This window comes from Crocodylus porosus, unplaced genomic scaffold, assembly GCF_001723895.1.
Source record: "Crocodylus porosus isolate Cpor-Errol unplaced genomic scaffold, CroPor_comp1, whole genome shotgun sequence".
In the NCBI taxonomy this organism is placed as follows: Eukaryota; Metazoa; Chordata; order Crocodylia; family Crocodylidae; genus Crocodylus; species Crocodylus porosus.
In genome coordinates this window covers 21,507,738-21,529,965 of record NW_017728914.1, presented here as the reverse complement: position 1 = coordinate 21,529,965, position 22,228 = coordinate 21,507,738, and the positions used below count along the sequence as shown (strand labels likewise).

The 22,228-nt window shown below is 42.5% G+C and overlaps 1 long non-coding RNA gene across 1 annotated transcript in view; it reads right to left on the bottom strand.

Annotated features, from left to right (window-relative positions):
- Positions 1-7,188: 7,188 nt before the first annotated feature.
- Positions 7,189-22,228, bottom strand: part of LOC109310027 — a 38,629-nt gene continuing 23,589 nt past the window's right edge. Inside the window, exons 2-3 of the long non-coding RNA XR_002101122.1 lie at positions 12,331-12,453; positions 7,189-8,407 (exon numbers count right to left, since the gene is read on the bottom strand). This is a non-coding gene — a long non-coding RNA (uncharacterized LOC109310027). The remainder of the gene's footprint in view (positions 8,408-12,330; positions 12,454-22,228) is intronic.

The window sequence follows — 22,228 nt, the reverse complement described above, 5'->3', positions numbered from 1 at the left end:
TGGCCTCAGCCCCCTGACTCATGATTCAAGATTTCTCAGGATATTTCCTTTGTGGTAAAAAGCCAGGAGTCCTAATTCTCTGGTCTTGGTGACTGCTGCTAGAGCACTGCACTAGAATTTTGTTAACCTGAAAGCCAAAAGAACAGAAAACTCCTAGGAGTCAGTATAGGACAGTAGCTCGAGTAGGGCAGGGTGATGGGAGCAGCAGCCCCAGGAGCCAAACTGTGGGGATGGGTGCAAAAACAACATCTTCTGTAGCAATGCAATTGCACTGGAGGTGTGACAGAAGCGGAAAGGTGCTGAAGCCCCATGTGTCCCGCTGCCCTGGACACCCAGCTGCCTTGTTGCACCTTTGCACTAGGAAACATTTGATTCATGCATTGTGAGGTCCTGTAAGAATAGCATCCCCCTGGGAGTGTGGCTGTGATCAATTTTCTCTTGTAATTTCCCACAGTTTATTCAATTTTACATTATATTGGGCTCAGCAGGATTTCAGACTTCCAGCTTCTATAGTTAGGAAAGATCATCCGGGGGAGAAGGTATTGGGAACAAGCATCAATAATACTTTTTTGACTCCTGCCATCTCATGAAAGTAGATATGCCAAAAAGTTAATAGTGCACCTCTTCCTCCCCCTACCCTCTGCCTTGTTAGTGAGGAAATAACAATTTTTAAAAAATATTTTCTTCTTTGTAGTGTTGAGCAAGTATCGTCATTTCTCATGAAGGCCCACCCCCGCTTTTTTAGGTTCACAGCTCAGGGTCTGTTCTGAGAAACCACGGTGTGATGCTGACTGCCACAGGGCCAAAGGCAGCTGCAAACATCTATAATGTATGACACCTGTCACACACTACTTATTCTCTTAAATTGCTTTCCTTCTCCACTTAACTCATTCAGTGATTGCATAGAAGCACAGGCGTACTCTCATTGGTGGGGGTCTGTATTATTAGTGGTGTCCTCTGGCTGGTGGCATGCACTGACACTCAGTGGCTCTGCAGGAGATAGTCTGATGGATGGCACCCCAGAGGTGCCTTCTGCAGCAAAGGTGGTAACGTTACATACTTGGTTGATGAAAACTCTTGAGATCCTGTAAAAATGCAGACCCCTGGGAATATGGCTGTGATCAACTTTCTCTTGTAGTTTCTCCAGTTTCATTAGATTTGACATGATATAATTTTTTTTCTCAGGATACCAGCCCCTGGCAGTTAGCTGAGAAGAGGAGATATTACCCTGAAAAAGAACACACCGGGAAAGAATAACAACATTTTTCTTTTCCATTCCTCTTGCTTCTCCTTTTCCTGTGCCCTTAACAGATACCTAAGGTCTGATTTTCTTATCACTTGAAGCCTGATTCAAAGCACCCTGGCTGGTGTAAATCATAAATAATGTAAGTTATTGCATGTAAAACTGCAATAGGTGAGAATACAATTAATAGCCCCTGGGAAGAACTTCACTTTTGCTCACATAAGAAAAAATAAACCCTCAAAAGGCTTTATCAAACCTTTGGGACTTTATTTTAGAGGAGCGATGCATAAAACTGGAAATAGTTTGATTTTGTTTTTCTTTAAATGAAAACCAGAGCTGTTTACATTGGGGTAACCCATTCTTCAGTCTTCTGCAATTTAAGAGACGAGCTCTGGTGTTGTCTGTTGTTTTTATTTACAGAAAGAACTGAGGCTGCTTTTAGCTTGATGCCATAGATAGTGTTTCACTTTCAAGAGAATCCATAGTCTCCCTACTTCCTTCTTCCTCGTTTATAGTCAATTATCAAACATAGTTAATGAACAATTTCTAAAAGTGGCATCTGTGTTTTATGTGAGCGGCAAAGATTTCAGAGGGAGATATCTTTTATTGGACCAACTATGTGGCTGGGATCACGTGAGACCATCTTTGTTTTAGGCACTTTCTTTACAGGCAGTTGTTAGTAAGGTAACCTTTGACCGGGACATTGTAAAATCATTCCGGCCTCTTGAAAACTGTAAGTTGTCCTTGTTTTCCTTAAGAGAAATCTCACATTTTTATCAGTTCTGATTAATGTCCTGCACAGCCCTGCTTCGCACTTTCATTTGAACAGCACCCAACTTAGACCTTTCATGAACGAAATAAGATGCCTCTTGGAAGCTAACTCTGCATCATTTGTCCAGAATATTTTTTAGGGTGAGTTAAGGGCAAATTTCCACAACGCTATTGCACCAGTTTTGTCATCTCACATTTCATAAATCCTTGAAAATAAGCTCATGAAAAGCAGGGCTAAAGTGACATTTGGGAATGGAGTAAAATCACAACCCAAATGTGAACTCTTGCAATGGTTGGGAGTTAGGTTACCAGGCTTCAGTCTATTTAAAATGGCTTAAAGTTTGATCGGAACTGTTTGCTTAGCCCTGTTATGCATACAAGGTTTGAACTCATGGCCCCCTCCCTCATAAATAAACTGATGTCCAGGTTAGAGTTAATGCCCATCTTTTCTTGAAATGACACCTACAGCTCACATCCGAAAAAATCTCTGGGGTGAGGAGGGTTAAGAAACATAAATCTATGAAAATAGTTTATTAATGCTACATTAAAAGCTCATGCCTGTGAAAGTCGACAGGGTGGATTAGGTAGCCTGCATGTACAGTAGGGAGAGATTTTTTTCTTATGCATGTTTTTTTCTTTTTTAATTAGAACCAGATTTAGAAGCTGGGTCTTTCCTGAATAATCAGCCACAATAGACCTTTAATCTTGGTCACCTCCCTGAGAAAGGAATGGGAAATTGATGCCTGTAAGCACTGGAGGGAGAGGGGAGGAAGGGGTGGAAGGGAGGGGTGGGTGGGAGACAGAGAGAGAAATGGCAATGAGGAGTTGTCACCAAAGGAATCTTTGAAGGGAAAAATATTATTTTATGTTTATTTTCAGTGGAGCAGTCGGCACGCTAGGCATTTTCTAAACATGAAAATTCAGTGGATCCTAAATTCTGCCAACAGGGACCCAAACGGCAGGATGAAGAGCAACAAATATGGTGACGGCTGAAATATTTTTTCATCAAAAAGTAATATTAACAGAATTTGTCTCTTGTTAAAAGTGGATGGCATTGTTGTTGGCAGTCCCTTGATTTGAGGGTGCTCTCTACCACATCTTTTTGATGGGTCTTGGGGTTACTTAAGAGTCCAGTCCTGGAGGCACAAATCCATCTGTAGAAGTTTCAAGTCTTTCCACAGAGGAAAGTAGGCTGGAGGCTGGGATTTCTCTCCTTTTCCTTCCTTGACTCTTTCTTCTCTGTTTCAAGGGCAAAGATGCTTTCCCTGGCGCTTGGTTGAGGTTGTGGGGCCTTTGGAGTTGGTTACACCCAGCTCCTCCCAGCTGTATTCAACATGGAACATTTTGGGTGGAAAAAGGCAGTCTTCTGAGATATTTGTTGTGAATAAAAAAGGGAAAAGTAACCAGTTTTTCTATGTAGAATCATAGAAATGTAGTATCAGACTGACGGGAATTCTAGGTTTAGCTATGGTTGGTTCTACTTATTGGCCTTCTGGGCTCTCTCCTTTTTCATGTCCTTTTGACAAGGTATTTAGCAGAATTCACAGATTTTGTTGGAATCTTACAGGCCGTGTCATAAGTGCTTCTGCTGTGGCCTTCTGGGTGAAGTTGGGTAAGTCACTTCACCATGTTTGTGCTTGCTTCTCCATTTTTATAATAGAGATGACACTTACCCCTCTTTCAAAAATGCTCTGGAGCTCTACAGATTAAATAAAGATAGGTATTATTACTTGGAATACTACAGTCCATTCTGAGGGTTGCTTCCTTCCGACTGATCTCTTGCTGTTCATGTGGCCAACGAGAGGTCTGGGCACCACCTAGCACTCTCTTTGAATGTCACCTTCAGTGCTTTCCCAAAATTAGAGCTGTAAGTTTGCCACAACCGTGACTTGCATTATAACAACTATGAGTCTCGGGAGTTCTTTTCAATTAAAAGGCCTAGTCTTTGTAGCCGTAGCCCCTTGCTATTATTTGATGAAACTGCAACTGAGCTCTCTGTATATTCAAAATAGAGCAAAATATGATGTGCACTGCCCAAGCTGGCTTTAAATTCCAGAATAAAGGGTATTTTTCTCTTATAATTTATGAGCTGTGACTTTTTATTATCTTTTAAAAATTATGACTTGTGCATTGACAATCCAGGGATTTTCTCATCTTTTGCCATCCTAAACATCAACATTAATCATAATTAATGTTTACCCTCTACAGCATGTTGACAATATTTCCTCCTCCTCCTCCAGCAGTCATCTTCTGTTCTTTCTTAGCATCTTTCTGCTCCTATGTATGCTAAGATTGAAGCCATACCATATGCATCTTATATCTGTGTAGGTAGTCATGATTTAAAACCAGGGCTACATCCTCAACTGTATTTCAGTGGAGTAACATTAATTTATGCCAACTGAAGTGTTTATCATTGATATCTTACATTCTAAATAACAGACCTATTAAACAGGACCTTTCACAGAAAGAAGCTGCCGATGAGCTGATGCTGAAATCCTCTAATATGAAAGCTTCCAGGCTGTTGACATGGACACTAGAAGTCCAATGAGGCACACATTAGCACCAGAACTGGCAATGAAATAAAGCTGTTTTTGGACCCAACTTCAATCATTTCCACTTGGAAACTCCCCAAAGCCAATAGAGCAAATAAGTTAATATGATTAGCTTGAAACAATCCAAGAAAATGGTTTGTTTATACATCTTGGCACAGCTTTTGACAAGTGTATAAGATTAATCAAAATAAATTTACTTTAGTGAATGGGTGTGAAGTGCTCCATTTACTTCACACTGGAATAGCATCTGACTACAGCTGGAAAAAGGTTCACTGCTTTGAACTAACTTGTGTTTGTAACTTCTGAGTAGTTGGAAAGAAAGAATGAAAGAAAGAGTTAGTGCCCAACACAGTGATCTTCCACTTTCATGTCAGGTGCTTCTCCAATATTTCTGTGGCACATTGTAGCAGGGATTGGGAGTCTACCACCCTGGCACCTGGTGCATGGTCCTATGGCCTGACCCACCTGTCAGCTCTTTTCCAGCCCCATCTCATGTCCATTCTCTCATCTGCTGTGACTTTGATGTTATCTTTTGGTTTGTTGGGAAGCCAGTCCCTGGGGCCAGAAGTAGCCTTGCTGTTTCCTTTGATGGTCAGCTCTGCCTTCACAGGTAGATCTGCCCCACCTAGGGTCTGTGTTAACCACCCCCCCCCAGACTTCCCCTGTCAAGGAGGCATCGAGCACCTGTTGGGGCTTCAGCTGTCATAGCCTTGGCCACCTTTTTCTCTGGCTGCACCCTAAGCTTTGATCCACTGTCTAAGACCTCAGCTCCCAGGCATTGGCCCTGACTGGCAGGAGCCCCTCCTGGGGTTTCAGTTTCACCCCACCAGTCTCAGCCCCTCTAGTTTGGGGCTAGTTTCTATCACTTGCAGTGGGGAGTACCCGTGGCCTCCTCCTCCCCTGTATCTACAATCCAGTCCTCCAGTAGAAAAAGGCCAACACAAAGCAGCAACCTAGCCAGCCCTAACTTAAACATAAGCCTGTCTGGGACTTTGGGGCTCAAGTCTTGCTCCAAAGTACTTCTCTCAAACTGACTGCTCCTTACTGTAGCTAGCTCTCTCGAGAGCATCTTTTCCTCCCACAGCCAGAGCCCGACTGCCCCTGGTATTGTCAGGGACTGGGCTGATATGCCCAAGCCCAGCCTTCTTCCAGGCGTGCGAGCAGATCTCCTGCACCACAGGGCCAGGCACAGCTAATTGCATTGTTAACTGCTTGGCGTTTTTAGTCCTAGGCTCAGTCTACCTGAGCAGCTATTATTTGCTGCCCTTTCTAGCCCAGGTTTCCTATCCTTCCCAGTAACAAGGGCAGAGGTTTCTTGTTACACACATGAAATAGGTCTTTTAATGTGACATAGAAAAAATACATTTTGCTCAGTTTCCCCATTAGAAGCCATTTACCCCTCACTTATTTGCTTGCACACTTATCTGGCCAAATAAGTGCCTGTGTAATGATCACACAGATATTAACAGTATTGTGTTTTCCAACTTCCTGAATATATTCCATTACTGGTATTGTATGCTAACATACATTGTGTTACTGATATTGCATTAGATTAAAAGCTTTTCATCCATGCTTTTTAATAAATGCCAATAAATATTATTGTTCCCATTGTACAGAGGAGGCAGTTGTGGTACCTTTACTCAAGGTCACACTGAAAGTCAGTGGAATAATAATAATAATAGAACAAAACCCTCAACTCCAGTGCTACACTCAACCCGTTAGACAAGATTTTCCTCCATTCTCTTGCTTAAATAGAGATGTACCCCTGAACCAGATGCACTGAAAACTCTTTTTATACAGATCACAAATATATTTTTTATTCTATAACTAAAAACAAGCTTTTGCAGGGTAAAATGGTTTGGTTAATTTCATCGACCACAATTTGTCTTTTTTGACTTTTTTGCTAATATTCTGTGTTCTTTCATGTTTCACCCAGACCTGGAAACAAATGCACAAACTCTTAGGAGGAAAGGCACCTTCCTCAGTATTTCTGATATGACTGAAGTAGAAAATACCAAAAATTTCATGAGGGAGGATATTTTTGTAAGATTTCAGTCTTGAAAATCTAATTTGGATATTGTTTCCAAATTTGTGGTAGTTTGCCTCCATTAAACTTCAGGTTTAAGCGTTTCAAAACTTTTCAGTCATTGACTAGCTTTAAAATAAACAGATTTCTTACTGGTTAGGGAAGCTGTGGAGTCTCCTCCATTGGAGGTTTGCAAGAAGTGGATGGGCTTGGGCCAAGATCTGAGATGGGTTTGGAGTAGTGACTCCTGCATCAGTTCAGGAACTGATCTCAGTAGTGCAAGTGAAAGGGAGGTACCAGGGCAATATCCCTGGGTACTGCCTTTGGTATGGGTGGTGGGGAGGTGGGGATGCCCCAAAATAGCCCAGCACAGCAGCTGCCTTGCTTATACGTCTGACCTAGGGGGTCTGAAGACTATGTCTAAGGGGTCTGCAAAAGATGACTACGACCAATCAAAAGTATGTGATACCCACACTTAAAATTTAAAAGGGTCTGCACCGCTGTTCAAAATTTCCAAAGTGGTCCACACTTTCATTCAAATTTTTTTAGGGGTCTACAAATGAATAAAGGTTGAAAACTACTGATCTAGTTCTTTCCAGTCCTAAGATTCTCTGACCTTATGATCCTTTGACTTCCAAACCAATTTCTTAGTAATAAAGTAGATGGAGGCCTTTGGTGATTTTTATTCATTTAAAACACTGCGGGTCAACCATTTTGGCAGATGTGCCATAAATTAGCCCAGACCCTTCCCCATGTGCCATTCCTGACCCCTTCCCTTGCCTGATCTGTTGCTGTGTTTTCTGCTCTGAGCCCTGCATGCAGCCCTACCCAATCTGATGCCCTGCTTTCTGTTTCCTTCCCTATGTGTCACTTAGGGGACTGCCTGTCCCCTCCCTAGTCTTCTGCATGCCACATGCAGAGGCTGTCCATGCCACTTGTGATGCCTGTGCCACAAACTGCCCACCACTGATTTGAATGTGTGGAAGCTTACCGTTTTTGCAGTACAGCAAAAATTCACTTCCATTTGCAGCAAGAGTAAATGTTGTTAGCTCTCAAGACTGTTAGGATTTGTTTGTAAATCGTTGGCTGCTGGTCAAAATTGGACAGTATGTGGACAAACACATTTCTTTGTCAGATCTGACAGACAGAAGGAGTCACTGTTTGTTTTCTTTTGAGGAGATCCTTGGTCTTTAAGCCTGAATCTGGAATTAGATCTACATACCAACAGCCCTAATGTGGAAGTGTGTTTATATATTTGTCCCATTGTAAAAGTAAGCATGGCTCATAAAGTTTAGAAGTCAGAGTTCTGCATACGGAAAATTTGCAGGGTTCGGAGTGGAGCCATAAATGAGAACGTTGTCTCTCTCTCGTGTTCATGCATCTCCCAGTATGTCAGTGTTGCTGATTGTTTTTGCGGATGAGAATTTCTGATGCATGAATCACCACCATTCTAGCAACAGTGCTGCATTTGATCACTGAGTCCTCGACGGTTTTCAACAAGCAATTAGGAGATGGATGGAAAGATAATTTGTACATTTGTCTGTTGTTGTTTTGTCTCAGGCTCTTCTGTAATCATTTAGCTAACTCCCTTCTTCTGCAGGCAGGCAGGAGGGGCCTGAGAAATTCCATCCCAGTCTTTTTCTGCACAGACAGAGTTTGCCCACTTCCTTTAGGCAGATGTTCCATGCACTTCCAGTATACGGCGTGTGCTTTGAATAGAGTGGGAGAAGTTTCTTCTGAACTGTCATGCTGCTACTTGTCCTCTGCCCAATGAAAACACTCTTCACCAACAATTACCACATCACTACAAACAGACTAAAGAGAGACATGATGTAAAAATTAAATTACTTAAAACATTTTTGGGCTAACTCTTGGCTTTATATAAACTCAGAGAGAATCCTATAAGGTACTGAAGGCAGATTAGAGGTTTGGGCAAAGCTAGAAAATTGCTGCCATTATATTGTTATTATTAACACCTTGTAATTAGCCCTAAGGAATCCTGAAGTTCTCTCTCCTGATTTGGCTTTAATGAAGGAAAATTGCTACCTTTGCAAGTTGGATGGCGCCCACTCTGATTAACTTTAAGTATATAGGACTATTATTTTGAAAATGTTTGTTGTCATGCAAATATTAGTATTGCATGTAATTGGGGGGGGGAGATAGGGAAAGGGATGTGTGTTTTCTTTCTAGAGCATGATGAGTCGCACATTCACTTTGGTGAGGGTCATCCCTTTAAGGATCCAGCAATCCTTTTCAGATGCCCCAGCCACAAGCTAATGATTTAGTAGGTTTCTGTAGTGAGGCCTGCCAGCTGCTTTACCTGGTGATTGCATTGGCTTCTTGAGTAATTGTTGGATGGAGTTGGTTTTATTATCACTTTGAAAGTCACCCCAGCTGAATGAGATCATGTGTAATTTAGCACCCAAAGTATAATAGAGATCCTTTTACTTGCATGTCCCACCCCAAGCCTTTCCCGATCTTTTTGCTGCTTTCACAGGCAACGGCTTTCCAATGAAATCAAGCCAACATTAATAAGACATCCCTTCCATACATCTCCACTCCTTCCCTCCCACATACTATATGTTTTTATTACCTTCTCTGGGAAAAACTGACATTAAAGAACCTCATCTGATCTTATCTGTAATTAATTTGTATTTTGATCAAATAGAAAAAAGAATTTTTTGCATGTAATGACTAACCTGTTCATTATTTTTTTCTTTTGAACTCCTATGACCGCTTAATAACTCATGCTGAAGCAGAACTGATTATGACATTTTCCCCCACCCACTATCCAGGAAGGCTGAAGGTGTTGCCTCTCATACTTAAACAAATTGCTTCAGATAATGACTTTGTGCAAAATTAGTCATACATAATTGAGAAATTCTATAGATGAATAAAAAAGTAACTCTAGATGAAATGATCATTCCAGTGTTTAAGTTTACATAGGATTTACCATAACAATTCAGACCATCAGTCCACTTAAAATAATAACCAGCCTCTTATACGTTTCTAGGACCTCATTCAATTCCCATTGAAATCAGTGGGGGATTTTCTTTTGACCCTTATATAGGGAAGCCTATAGGGGCCTAAGGTATGATTCTGATCTTTTTTGTGTCAGTGTAAATGTGAGTTGTCTTCATACGAGAATCAGCATTGTCACCCCCAAGCATTCAGATATCATGTGACTGGCTTAAAAATTATGAAGTTTAAAAAGAATTGAATTTATTTCATTTGTCTTCTGATTTCTGAGCCTTAAGGTCATACTCGGATCTGGTTTTTAAGCTTTCCTCTACAGCTATTACAGGTAGAAGCTTACCCCCCTGCCCTTTTCTAGTTAAGATTCCCATGAAGACATTCCAGGAGCTTGGGCTTGGTGGGAAAAGCACCAGTGCAGAGCCTGGTAGCAAAATCACGAGAGAAATCCAGTGTGAGAAATGAGACTCAAGCCCTAAGTCTTTCATAATGAGCCTTAATGAACTATACAACATTATATATAAACAGGAAATATTCCTTTCTGTCCCCCGTAAAGCAATCAGCTTTTACCCCAAAAGCACTACCTTTATACAGTAATTGCCTCAGCTTGCATAGTTATGCATGCCGTTAGCAATCGTAAAATTATCCGGCTCTTTCTGTATAGCTAGATGAAAGGAAAAAGCAGGTAAACAACATTTAATGTGCCAACCACGTAATATATGGATTTTCCATGAAAAATATAGAAAGAAAATAAGTTTAGTGTGAGGTTTGGGCTGCAAAGGTGTTTGGGAAAGAAGCTCTGAACTGGAGTTTTGTGTCAGCATATATAGGGGTCAGTTATACAGCCCAACATATGGAGATGTTCAGATTTCGAAATCTGGCTCACTCCCATCTCTGAATGAGACATACCATGAAACAAACTACCACTGCCATGTCAGAAAAAGAAGGAACCAGACAAAGTAACAAGTTGAAATTATAAACATTACCTTTATAATAATGGAAAAGCTATGTATTCAAAACAAGAATTGGCCGTGGGCATTGACAACTGAATGCTAATCACTTCTTTCACTTCCTGTGCTCAATGGCTTTGTAGTGTTTCTGTAGACAGCTAAAAAGAGTTCACGTTCCACCAGCTGAAGTGAATGAAGTGGTTCAGAGGTGGCAATGATGGGTAGATTGATACGGCCTTAGCATTTTTCCATTGACATCAGTGGGCATTAGCTCAGACCCACAGTTTGTAAGAAATTTTAGAGCTGAAAAGTGGTGCATGGATTTTATTTAATGACATTCATCTTACAGCAATTAATGACATATGACTTCAGGCATCTTCTACTACTTCTGATACCTTAGACCCTATTCCTACAATAATTCAACAAAGATAAAACTAGAATTAGTCTCCCCCTGAAAATCTCTGGCCCCAACAGCCAAAACTATCTCTCTCTTCTTTAAAAAGCAGCCCCTTAGGTTATTGTGACCAGGGTACCTACTCTGAATAATTTTTCAGGGTAGAGTCATACATTAACAACATTCAGCATAAATCCAAGTGGAGTGAGACAGGGGTTGTTAAAGCTGTCACCTCGTGCGTCATGTAATTCCTGCTAATGCAGAAGGACAGTTTTTGATTGGAGCTTGTACAGGTTTCTCTCTCAGTGGCTGATGGGCTAACAAAATACCAAGATGCAAAACAAGGAAAAAATATCCTCCCAGGCTCGTTGGATCTCTCACTTGCTTCTTATGGCAATTTCCCACTTTGCCCCTTGGGCATCGCAGACAAGAGAAGAGCACAGCTGTTCCTGTGGAAGGGAAAGTAGTGACTACACCACAGTGTTCTCTTATTGTGTTCTCACTTCTAATCCATCTCTGGCTGCTGTGCAGGAAATCTGATTCATCCTACTGAGGGGAGGGGAAGGTGGCAAGAGGCAAGAAATTAGGGATTCAATTCAGTGCCATTCAATTAAGCATGTTCTTTCAGAAAACCAGAGCTTATTTGTTCAACAAGTTCTGCTTCCCTGAGCAGAATTACTGTCTTCCTCCCCACAAATTTAACAGGCCGTGGAAGAGGTTAGGCTGGAGCAGAGCAACATTGCAAATTGTACTACTAGTGCTAAGAAAAAGTGGCGTGACCACTGTGTGGCTGCAGCTGGCAGCCTGAAGAAGGCTGACTTCTGTGGGGTCTTCACTGGAATTCCCCCTGCATCTCAGATCATCATGAGCTTTGTGCATTGCACCCAACTTTCCGTGTCTTGCTACCAGCCCAACAGTGCCCCAGCCTGACAGTAGATTAAAAAAAACACATAGCACATCTCTGAACGGCAGAGAGGGGAGTGCCTGACCAGGGCTGATTATACCTCGTCTTGGATCATTCACAGATTGGAGTAGGTTTTTAACACTTGACTTTCACATTTTGTGAAAGCATGACACTGGCCACTGAGTCCTAAAGACACAAACATCGTGTTTGTCCCTCTGCAGGTGTCAGTATAATAGAAGGATGCATGGAAATGCTAGCATTTTCATCAGGGTTTGTTCCTGCAAACTGTGGGTATACACTTGTGCACTCATAATTGTGCACTTTCCACGCAGAAGTCAGCTAGGGACTGGGATTAAAAATGTCCTCCCTTGAACCGTCTCAATAGCAAACCACTTACCAGTAATTACATCCTTAACATCCAGCACACAAGTTATTCTATTGAAGTCAGTGGTGCTAATCATTTGCTTTAAATTTCAGGACATGCATTAAGTTTTTTCCTGAATCAGAGCCTACTTACAATAGGTTACAACAAGAGCTTTGAAAACTGAAGTCCTCTTTTTATCCATAGAGGTGAGACTGCATAGATAGAAGCACTACAAGCTGTTCCTTCTCCTCTTTGCCTATATGCATTGATCATAATCTAGGGAAAAGACATTTGGACCATAACCTGGAGAAATGATTTACACATCAGTCTTTAATATCAATTTCATGCTTGGCCTCTTTTGAGGCTATACAAGCACACCACTTGCCAGTCTGAGTGCTAGTAGTTTCTTAAATGTAGACAGCCCTGACACTGGACAGAGATACCAGCCCAGGCCACTCATCTGGCCTGTTCATTGTTTTACTTTTGATAAATCCCAACCACTTCTGTAAATTCCAGACAATAGGCTGCATAATACAACAGGCTTTTTTCTCCTGTGCTGATACTTGCTCATTTCCAAACAAGTTACAGAACATCCAGCTATTGGCTGTACAGGACGATAGAACAGAAGCTTCAGTGTCACAATGCCAATGAAATGAAATCAGCTTTGACTAGTTATTCCAAGGAACTGGGTGATTTGAGATGCTTTGGCAACTGGCTTTTCGGTCCCCTCTTCCAGCCATGAGTCGGCCACACAGATCAAGGAGAAAAGGAAGAAACCCACAAAGTACATCTATAAAAGTCTGCAACAATTATTTTGCAATGACTCAAAGCTACCGCAGATGCTGTCATCTTAGCGTACTGCTTGGGTGCCTAGTTAAAAGCAATCTTTATATTAGGAGCGGGGTGCTATGATCTTTCTAAGTCTCTGTATGAAACTATGAACAAAAGACTGCTCAGGCTTTCAAGGCTTTTCTCTTCCCAACTGATGTTACATCATCTGTTTACACTAGGTGAAAAGGGAGATTTTTCGCTGTGTGAGTACGTGTGCTACTTAGCGCTGTTTTCATAGAGCCTGCATCCTTTCATCCCTGGCTTAGTTTAGTCCCCATTTCTAGTTGCTTGTGAAAGGGAGTGGTCTCCTCCCCCCAAGTTTCAAAACCTCTCCTCATATAGCCTTGAAGAACTGATCATGATCATTAGGTTACAAACCTATGCTGCCAGGTGTCCTGTAATGCTACAGGTAAGAAGAGTCTTTTAAATCGCATTGTAAATCACTTTCCCTATAATAAACTTCATCCCAACTTGACCTGCTCCTTCTGGGATATTTTTCAGGAATGGACCTTGCTTTCATTTAGCATGTATTTGGTATCAATTAAATACTAATAACTAAGGATGAATAAGCCAGTCTTTGCACATTCTTTAATAAGGCAAAATTACAAAGGTATTTGCTTTTTCAAGGAATATATAACAACCAAGGGAAGGGCAGAGTTGAGCAAATTAGTTGTTTTCATTTATTGAGAGAACTGTTTTATTCCTTCTTTCCAAATTATCCAGAAGCCTATTGTGGTAGTGCTGAGGTGATGTAGCTGTCATGGTCCAGGAAAAATTTGAGAGGCAAGGATTTTTGTAGGTTTTATTTTTTATTGGATCAGTTGTGTAGTTGGGAGGTATATAGACAAGCTTTTGATGAGCTATGTACTCTTCCTCACCACAAAAATCCTTGCCAGGAGTCAACCGTAGGTTTTACAAATTTGTTCCTTGTTTGTTTTGGTTTGACAATTAGGAACATGTGCCAACAGGAAATGTCATTCTTCATCACTTGGACATCCATCCAACCCAAGGGTGGAGATTTTCAAGAGCACCTAAGTGATTGAAGGCATAATTCCTAATGTCTTTCCCCTTGATAAAACTTCCTAGTAACCTCCATTAATCAGTTGTTGACTTAAGCCCTGAAGTCTGCTGTTTCAATGGCTCTTCCACAACTTGTGTTTGTTCTTTTAATATTTATTCATAAAACTGGCAACTCTTGTTATCAGTAGAGGACTATAGAATATAATTCCTTCATGAATTCTTGTAAGCTCGTGTCCTCAAGGAGCCCATGTGACAATATGTTCCACTGACTAACTCTGCCCAAGTTTCTTTCTTTTCCATCGTCACTGTAGCATTTGCCATCTTTCAATTTCATTGCATGCTCCGTGGTTTCTTTTGGTTGTGTTTTCACTTTGCTTAATGCCTTTAAACATATATTAGCTTCTTGTACAATGATCACAGTGCTTTTGTTGGCCATATTTTCTGACACACATGACCTGATGTATAAGACAACCTGAAGTCAAAGGGAAACAGATGCCTCTGATCAGCTTAGACTCACCCATAGCAAGAAATAAGGATGCAAGAGTAGAGAAACGGGAGTCCATCATTAGAACTTCAGTGGTGTTGGTTCAAGCTGTACTTTCTTCTGTCTTTGGAAAAGTAAGGCTCCATTTTTTAGTATAAACAGCTCTAAAATGGCAAGCTAGAATTTTTCAAAATTTTGAGGCATCCTGAGGCCTGAAAATTCTCCAGTTATCTCCTACCTGGCACAGACATCTATCCAGTTGATGGAAGGAAAGTCCTTTACTGACCTCTACAGTATTCTTCATAGATCATGAAGGATATGATTTTCTCTTATTTTTGCCTGAATAATTACCAGCATGGTTATTTTGTATGTGGAAAAGTTTTATTTACCTGAAAGAAAAAGCACACATGTACACATTTTTACTTTTTGGGCATGTCTATACATGCATATTTACTGCACAGTAATTTAGGTTACTGAGCAGTAACCAAAAATTACTGTGCAGTACAGGCATGCATCTACACGTGCACACCCATACTGCACAGTAATTAGAATGACTTACGCTGATGAGCATAAATTTGATACCTGCATCATGCAGGTATCAAATTTACTCCCAATTAGTTACTGTGCAGTAATGCATGTATAGACACTTTACTGCACAGTAACACTGTGTGTGTGGACTGACGTGAGACTAACTTTAGTCCCATGTCAGTCCACACACAGCATTACTGCACTTTAACGGCTGCATGTGTAAACGCCAGCCTAATAACTGCTTACTGTGCAGTAAGTTACTCCACAGTAAATGCACGTGTAAACACGTCCTTTGAGAAAAGGTCTGGAGTTAAGAGGAGTAGAGCTAAGGACAGTCATGTCAGGTTTAAGATTAAGATACAAAGTAAATGAGTGATACCTACAAACCTGTGAACAATTCCCTCGTAAACAAGGTTAACAATTCCCTCCCTGAGGTTAAACAATTAAATTAAAAGATCACCTTAGCACTAGCACTACCTAAAGAAATTATAAGATCAGAGGAAAGAAGGTCTGGAAGAGACCTCACAAGGTCATCTAGTCAAACCTCTTGCTCAAGGCAGGTTAGTCTCAGCCAAGAGTCTCTCTAACCTGCCCTTGAAAATTTCCAAGGATGGAGACTCCATAGTTTCTCCAGATAACCTGTTCAAATGCTTAACCACCCTCACAGCCAGAAAGTTCCTTCTAATTTCCAGCCTAGATTTCATCTACTGCAGCTTGAGGCCATTGCTCCTAGTCCTGTTCTCTACAGCCACAAAGAAAACCCTATATCCATCCTCTCTTCACCTTTCAAGTATTTAAAGATTGTTATGAAATCCCTCCCTCTCCCCTTCCCCCCTGTCCCTTCAGTTTTCTTTTCTTTAGGCTAAATAACTCTAGTTCTTTCAACTTTTCCTCATAAATCTTGATTCCCAGACAATAATTTTTCTCATTCTGCACTGGACTCTTCCCAATCTGTTCAGATCTTTCTTGGAGTGTGGGATGCAAAACTAGACACAGTACTCTAATTGAGGCCTCACCAATGCTGAATTGAGTGGAAGAGTCACTTAACTTGATTTGCAAGTGGCACTCCTGTTAATGTGACCAGTATGCTGTTGGCTTGTGTTTCTTCAGCAGAGATATAAAGGAGATGAAGGACTGTGGCAGACATGTGGAAGGTAGAAAAATAACTTTTCTTACTATGACTGTTAATGTTACCCCTTGAAAATGTTTGTGAACAGGTGTCTTATATTGCTGGACTGAAGTAAGAGAAAATAATTTATAACACAAACAAAGAAATAGCTGACAAACCAGTTATTCCCCTTTTAAACTAGTGTTAAAACTAAATCATTTGGCACATTTAACTTCTTTTATTTTTGGTGGGCTTACTTTATCGAAAAAAGATAAACAACAAAAATAAAGGTCCTAAACAACTTCAGTTGAATATACAGAGTTCTCATTTGAATTATTGCTGCATAAGTGACCAGGAAAATAAAAATCAAGTAATCTAAATGAGAAAAGACAAAGAGCTTCAATACCTTTAAAAATAGAAAGCATTGGACACGTTTTGGCTTACAGAATAATCTAGAACAGTAAATGACTTTGGGAACATTAATTTAAAAGTTATTACTGGTTTTCAGGACCTGAGAGTTAGCATCTATTTGTGAGAAGGATACTGAAATACTTATGTTTGGGCAAAGCCCTGGTTGAGGGAGGGGTGGAAGGGTCAGTATGGAAGACCTTAAGAAAATTGGCTATATAATATTATCATTTTTTCAAGTTCTTGAGCTTTGGCAGAGTTCAGACTAAAACAGATTAATCTGACCCTGTAAACATGTTGAGATTTGACCATCTTTAGTTTTGAAAGAATTATCCCTTTGGCAATGTAATAAATGCTTTGAAATAGCATCTGATTCACAGTGAGTAAGAATAATGGATTAAATAGGGCCATTGTTTTGGAAGGAACTGCCCTTCCTCAGCCCTGGAGTCAAAGTGGGTAATTGTGGCCATGTCCCTCATTGTTCCCATCATTCACTTTGCTGTTTGGTGTAGGATCCCCTGTTGTAACATAGGGACTGTTCACAACAGAGGTTGCTGTACGTGTTTCCTTATGGATCAGTGCTGGAGTCCTGAAAAATGGTTCTTAGGATTGTCTGTCTTTTCAACAAAGATGCTTTTGCTGCAAGTCATGGCCAGTCATTCTGACAAAATCTCAGTCCTCTAAACTTCCTAATTTAGTTTAAATGATTCTCTTTATGGCTCCACATCTGACTTCTGCCTCTTCTCTCTTTTGCACTTCTGTCTGTTACCCAATACAGTTTATTCACGGTAGATTCTTCGTTGGTGGTCCTATAGGATGAAAGATCCTAAGATTTTAGAATGACTCTATCATCCAGAGAGTCCCAATGACTCATTTGTTTTTTGGAGAGCAACGTATAAATCTCCTCAAAGTGCTACATATTATCTTAACTTCCTTTTAGAGGTTAATTCCTTTGACTTTCACCAGTGTTCACAGAATTCAATATTGTAGGCTTATAAAGCTTGATCCCAGAGAATTCTCGAAGTGCTTTACATACTGTAAGCTACATTCTTCTCACATTAAATAGGTACTAATTCAGAGTAAAAGCACAGTCCTGCTGCCTATATGTTTGCTCATGTGAATTTGAGGCTATCTAGTAACTGGCTTATAGAAGAGAGGGGAAATAGATTTGCCTCACTATATTTTTTTCACTTTGAGTTGAATTGAGGCCTGTGGTATTGGAGCCAGGGGGGCAGAGGTTTTTTTTGTGTCTACCAGGTATATATGTATGGTAAACACAAAAAAACATACATTCTGTTTTTGTTCCATTGTGTTTGTTCCATTGTTGATCTATTGATTCCCAATCTGAATTATTTCAGATTTCCACTGGTACCATGCAGTAGATTTTTGCTCTGTATATACTACGTGGTAGTAGCACTTTATCCATCCTGGATCACAATACCTTCTGGAATGGAGTATACCTTCCATTTAACAGTGTGAATAAGGACCAAAAGAAAGTAAGCAATAGTGCCACATCCACCTGAGACTACAAGGGGAATTTAGACAGATAGGCAATGAGAAAGTCATCACTCAAAACAAAGCATAGTCAGAACCTTCTAGGGCAGCAATCATTAGTCTTGTGAAAGGTTTCATGGGATTTTTGACTGACCACAAATGGTCAAGGCTTGGTTTTGCATCACAGTCAACTAACAGTGCCTCCAGTAGTACAGTGTGTTGGACACACTGGGACAACTGATCAGCTCAAAATTCGTCCCAGTGGCAGGTCTCAGGTCTTCAGTGGCCAAAGTTTACTGAAGTCCATAGAGAAACTTTTTCATAGGCTTTGGCCTACAATCTTTTTGCCTAAGGAAAGATCCTGCACCACAAGCAACACTGAAGATGTTGCCTTTAACACACTGGTTTTTCACCTCTCCACACAAGAGAACAATGAAAAGTTAAGCAAGGATGAAAGAACACAGCTGTCGCCTCTCCTTGTGGTTAGAGGACATTTTGTAAGTAACATTATATTGATATATTTCATCTGTTTCTTTATTTAAGTGTGATAGCCAAGGAAGTACACAGTTACTGTACCCCACCCCACCACTGTCCCCTAGGGTGGTATGTCTTTTAGTAAGGCATCACGTCAAACAGTAGTATGTGACATTCACAACTAGGGAGTGTATCTCAAGATAGTATATCTGCCTGGGAAATCTGGAAAAAATGCACTAACAACTGCCTCAGGGGAAAATAGTGAGAGACTTAAACCATGAGGTAAAGAGAGGGGAAAGGAAACATGTGCCAAATATATCTTGTTTTCACAGATCTGGGTTATTTTTGCAAATAAAGTGTGCTGCAAGATTCAGATGCACAAATTACCTTGACTTGCTGGCCATTTAAAAACAAACAAACAAAAATAATAAAAAACCAACAAAAAACCTCTTAGTTTGTAAACTGCTTTATAATTCTTTGCATATGTCTTTTGCAAAGTTCAATACTGTATTGTTTTAAACTTTTAATTTTCAAAAATAGAGGGAAAAATATACATCCCCCAGCTGCCACCCTGCTGTAACAACACAATACTGGGTCATATTTATAGTTTCATAGTTTCATAGTTGGTAGGGTCGGAAGGGACCTGAGCAGATCATCAAGTCCAACTCCTTGTCATGGCAGGAAAGAGTACTGAGGTCAAACGACCCTGGCTAGGTGATTGTCTAGCCTCCTTTTGAAAATCCCCAGGGTAGGGGAAAGCACCACTTCCCTAGGAAGTTGGTTCCAGACCCTAGCCACCCTGACTGTGAAGTAGCGCCTCCTGATGTCTAGCCTGAACCTACTCTCAGTCAGCTTATGGCTGTTATTTCTTGTCACTCCTGGCGGTGCTCGGGGGAACAGGGACTCCCCAAATGCCTGCTGGTCCCCCCTGACTAGTTTGTAACAGGCCACTAGATCCCCCCCTTGGCCTTCTCTTGTGGAGGCTGAACAGGTTCAGGTCCCATAGCCTCTCCTTGTAGGATCTGCCCTGCTGCCCCCGATTATGCAAGTGGCCTCCTCTGGACCCTCTCCATGTTGTCCACTTCCCCCCTGAAGTGTGGTGCCCAGAACTGGACACAGTACTCCAGCTGCGGCCTGACCAGTGTTGCATAGAGGGGGAGGAGCACCTCCCTGGACCTGCTTGACATGCACCTGTGGTTGCATGACAAAGTGCAGTTGGCCTTCCTGACTGCATTCCCACACTGCCGGCCCATGTTCATTTTGTCATCAATAATGACTCCAATATCCTTTTCTGTCTCTGCACTGATGAGATATTGTCATACAACTAATGAAATAAATGGACTTACATAATTCTCAGTTTATACCAATTTAGAACATGTCCCAGTGTACACAGTCAAAGAATTATGATCATTCTTTCAGAACCAAATCAGCTTCAGTGGATATGTATTATAGGTTCTTTGAGTTTCAGTAGTATTCAAAGTTTATTTTGCCATATCACTGCATCCTCCCAGACTTGCCGCAAAACATTTCTGATATGGCCCCCTTTTCCTGCTGATGCCCAAGGTTGGGGGGACAGAATAACTCCTGGGCCACTTTTGAAAGAGCTCTGCTAGCAGAGAGGTCTTGTGCAGAGGGAGGATTCTCTCTAGCCCTCTTCAGGTTACTCTGCATTGCTTATGTAGTAAAAATTAGGCTTCAGAGACAGACAGCCTAGACCAACTGTGCGTGTATGTGATATAAACACACATGTAATCTATACATAACACACTGTGACAGGAGGCCATCTTGGGGCTGGGTCTCATCATTGGCCCGCCCACCTGTGTAAGTAGAGTACTCCCAGTCTCACCAGCCACAACTTTGCTGTTTCATAAAATAGTGTACAATGTGGGAGGCTGCCTATTTAATGCCCCAATTCCAGGGGGCACTATAAACAACTCTGTTCTCCCTTTATTGTGTCCCAGGACTCGCAGATAGCTTCCAAAACAAGTTCTTAACCTTTGACCCAAACTTGGCCTCACCACATCTGAGGACTTATGTTGGCCTCTCTGCTCCCTTCCTGGGGCTTCAATTTATGCCCTCCTGCTAGGACCTTCTACCTACATCCTCTCACTGGGGCCTTCCAGATTATTATTACACAACCGGCTTAAGGCCAGGCCAAACTCAGTCATATGCTGGGCATATAGCACTCTGCCCTTCACTGGGTCACATACATACCACCCTCATCTCACTGGGATGTCTTACACTCCACTCTCTTTCACTAGGCCTCTTTTATACCACCCTACCTAGGGCCACTCTCAACCTGCCCTTGCTCCCTGAGTGACCCCCTTGGGCCATTGGGCTTTAACTACTTTCATTCTGACCAGTGCACACAGAGCCCTTCAGGTTGCTCAAGCTTCCCTACTCTATGTGGCACTGGCCTTGTGCCTTATGCTAGGCTGACTCTGACCTTTAAAAGCCGCGGTTTGACGTAGCTTCCGGCACTCGGGAGCTAGGAGCAGCGGGGAGAGGAAGGACACAGGTGTGTCCCCTTACCTGACCCGGAGCGGAGGCGAGAGCAGCAGAAGCAAACGGAGCAGCAGCGGGGGCAGCAGCAGCTGATCCCCCTAAGGTAAGTGGGGCAGAGGGACTGACGCAGCTGAGCCGGATCTGGAGGAGAAGCCCCCTGGATTCCTCTTAGCTGACCCGGTAGGGAGCCACGCTCCTGAGCCGCGCGAACAGAGCGCACAAACAGGCGTGGTCTGTAAGAGCGCACCGGCGTTTGCGCTGGCGTTCGTGCCGGAGGGAGAGCAGGAGGGGCCCAGAGGCTGACTCCTGTTAGCGCGGGGCAGAGGACCCGAACTCAGCTAGAAACTCAGCGACTCCTACGATGGTGTCGACACGGAGTGCTGCCAGGGCCCCTGCCCGGGGGGTGCGGCCTTCCCGGGGCTTGTCTGAGGCCCCACCCAGACGGAGCCCACGGGGGGGCTGGCATCCCCCAACCCCCTGGCCTGTGGGAGCTGCCCAGCAAGGCCTGGGGGGGGCAGGGACTGGAGACCCCCACACCTGTCCTGCAGGCGCCCGCCTTAGGGCCCTGGAGGCGCAGGTGAGGGAGCTCCAGGAGGAGGTTAGCAGGCTGAGGGAAATCAGGGAGGCAGAGGAGGAAACTGACAGATATTTTATTTCCCTGCAGGGTTGTACAACCAAGGAGGATGCACCTCAAGATGAGCCCCCCACTGCTAAGTGGCAGACGGTCACTTCCCATGCCAGGGCTGCTCGAGACATGGCAGCACCAGTTCCTACAGTCCGGCTGGAGAACAGGTATGAAGCCCTGGCAGCCCAGGAGGAGGAGGAAGGAGAGGACGAAACTGGGGAGGAGGCAACGCCACGTTCACCGCGTCCCGTGCAAGCTGAAGGAGGCAAGAAGGCCAGGAGGAAGAAACGTCGCGTGATCGTCATTGGTGACTCCATCCTGAGAGGTACGGAGGGCCCCTTCTGTCGCCGGGACCCCTCAGCACGTGAGGTATACTGCCTACCTGGAGCAAGGATTCGGGATGTGAAAGGGATGCTCCAGACCGTAATCCAGCCCACCGATTATTATCCCATGGTCCTAGTCCATGTGGGCACTAACGATGTGGCCAGGAGGAGCCCTGATCACCTGATGGAGGACTACCACGCTCTGGGGTGCGTGCTGAAGGAGATGGGCGCACAGGTGGTTTTCTCTTCTA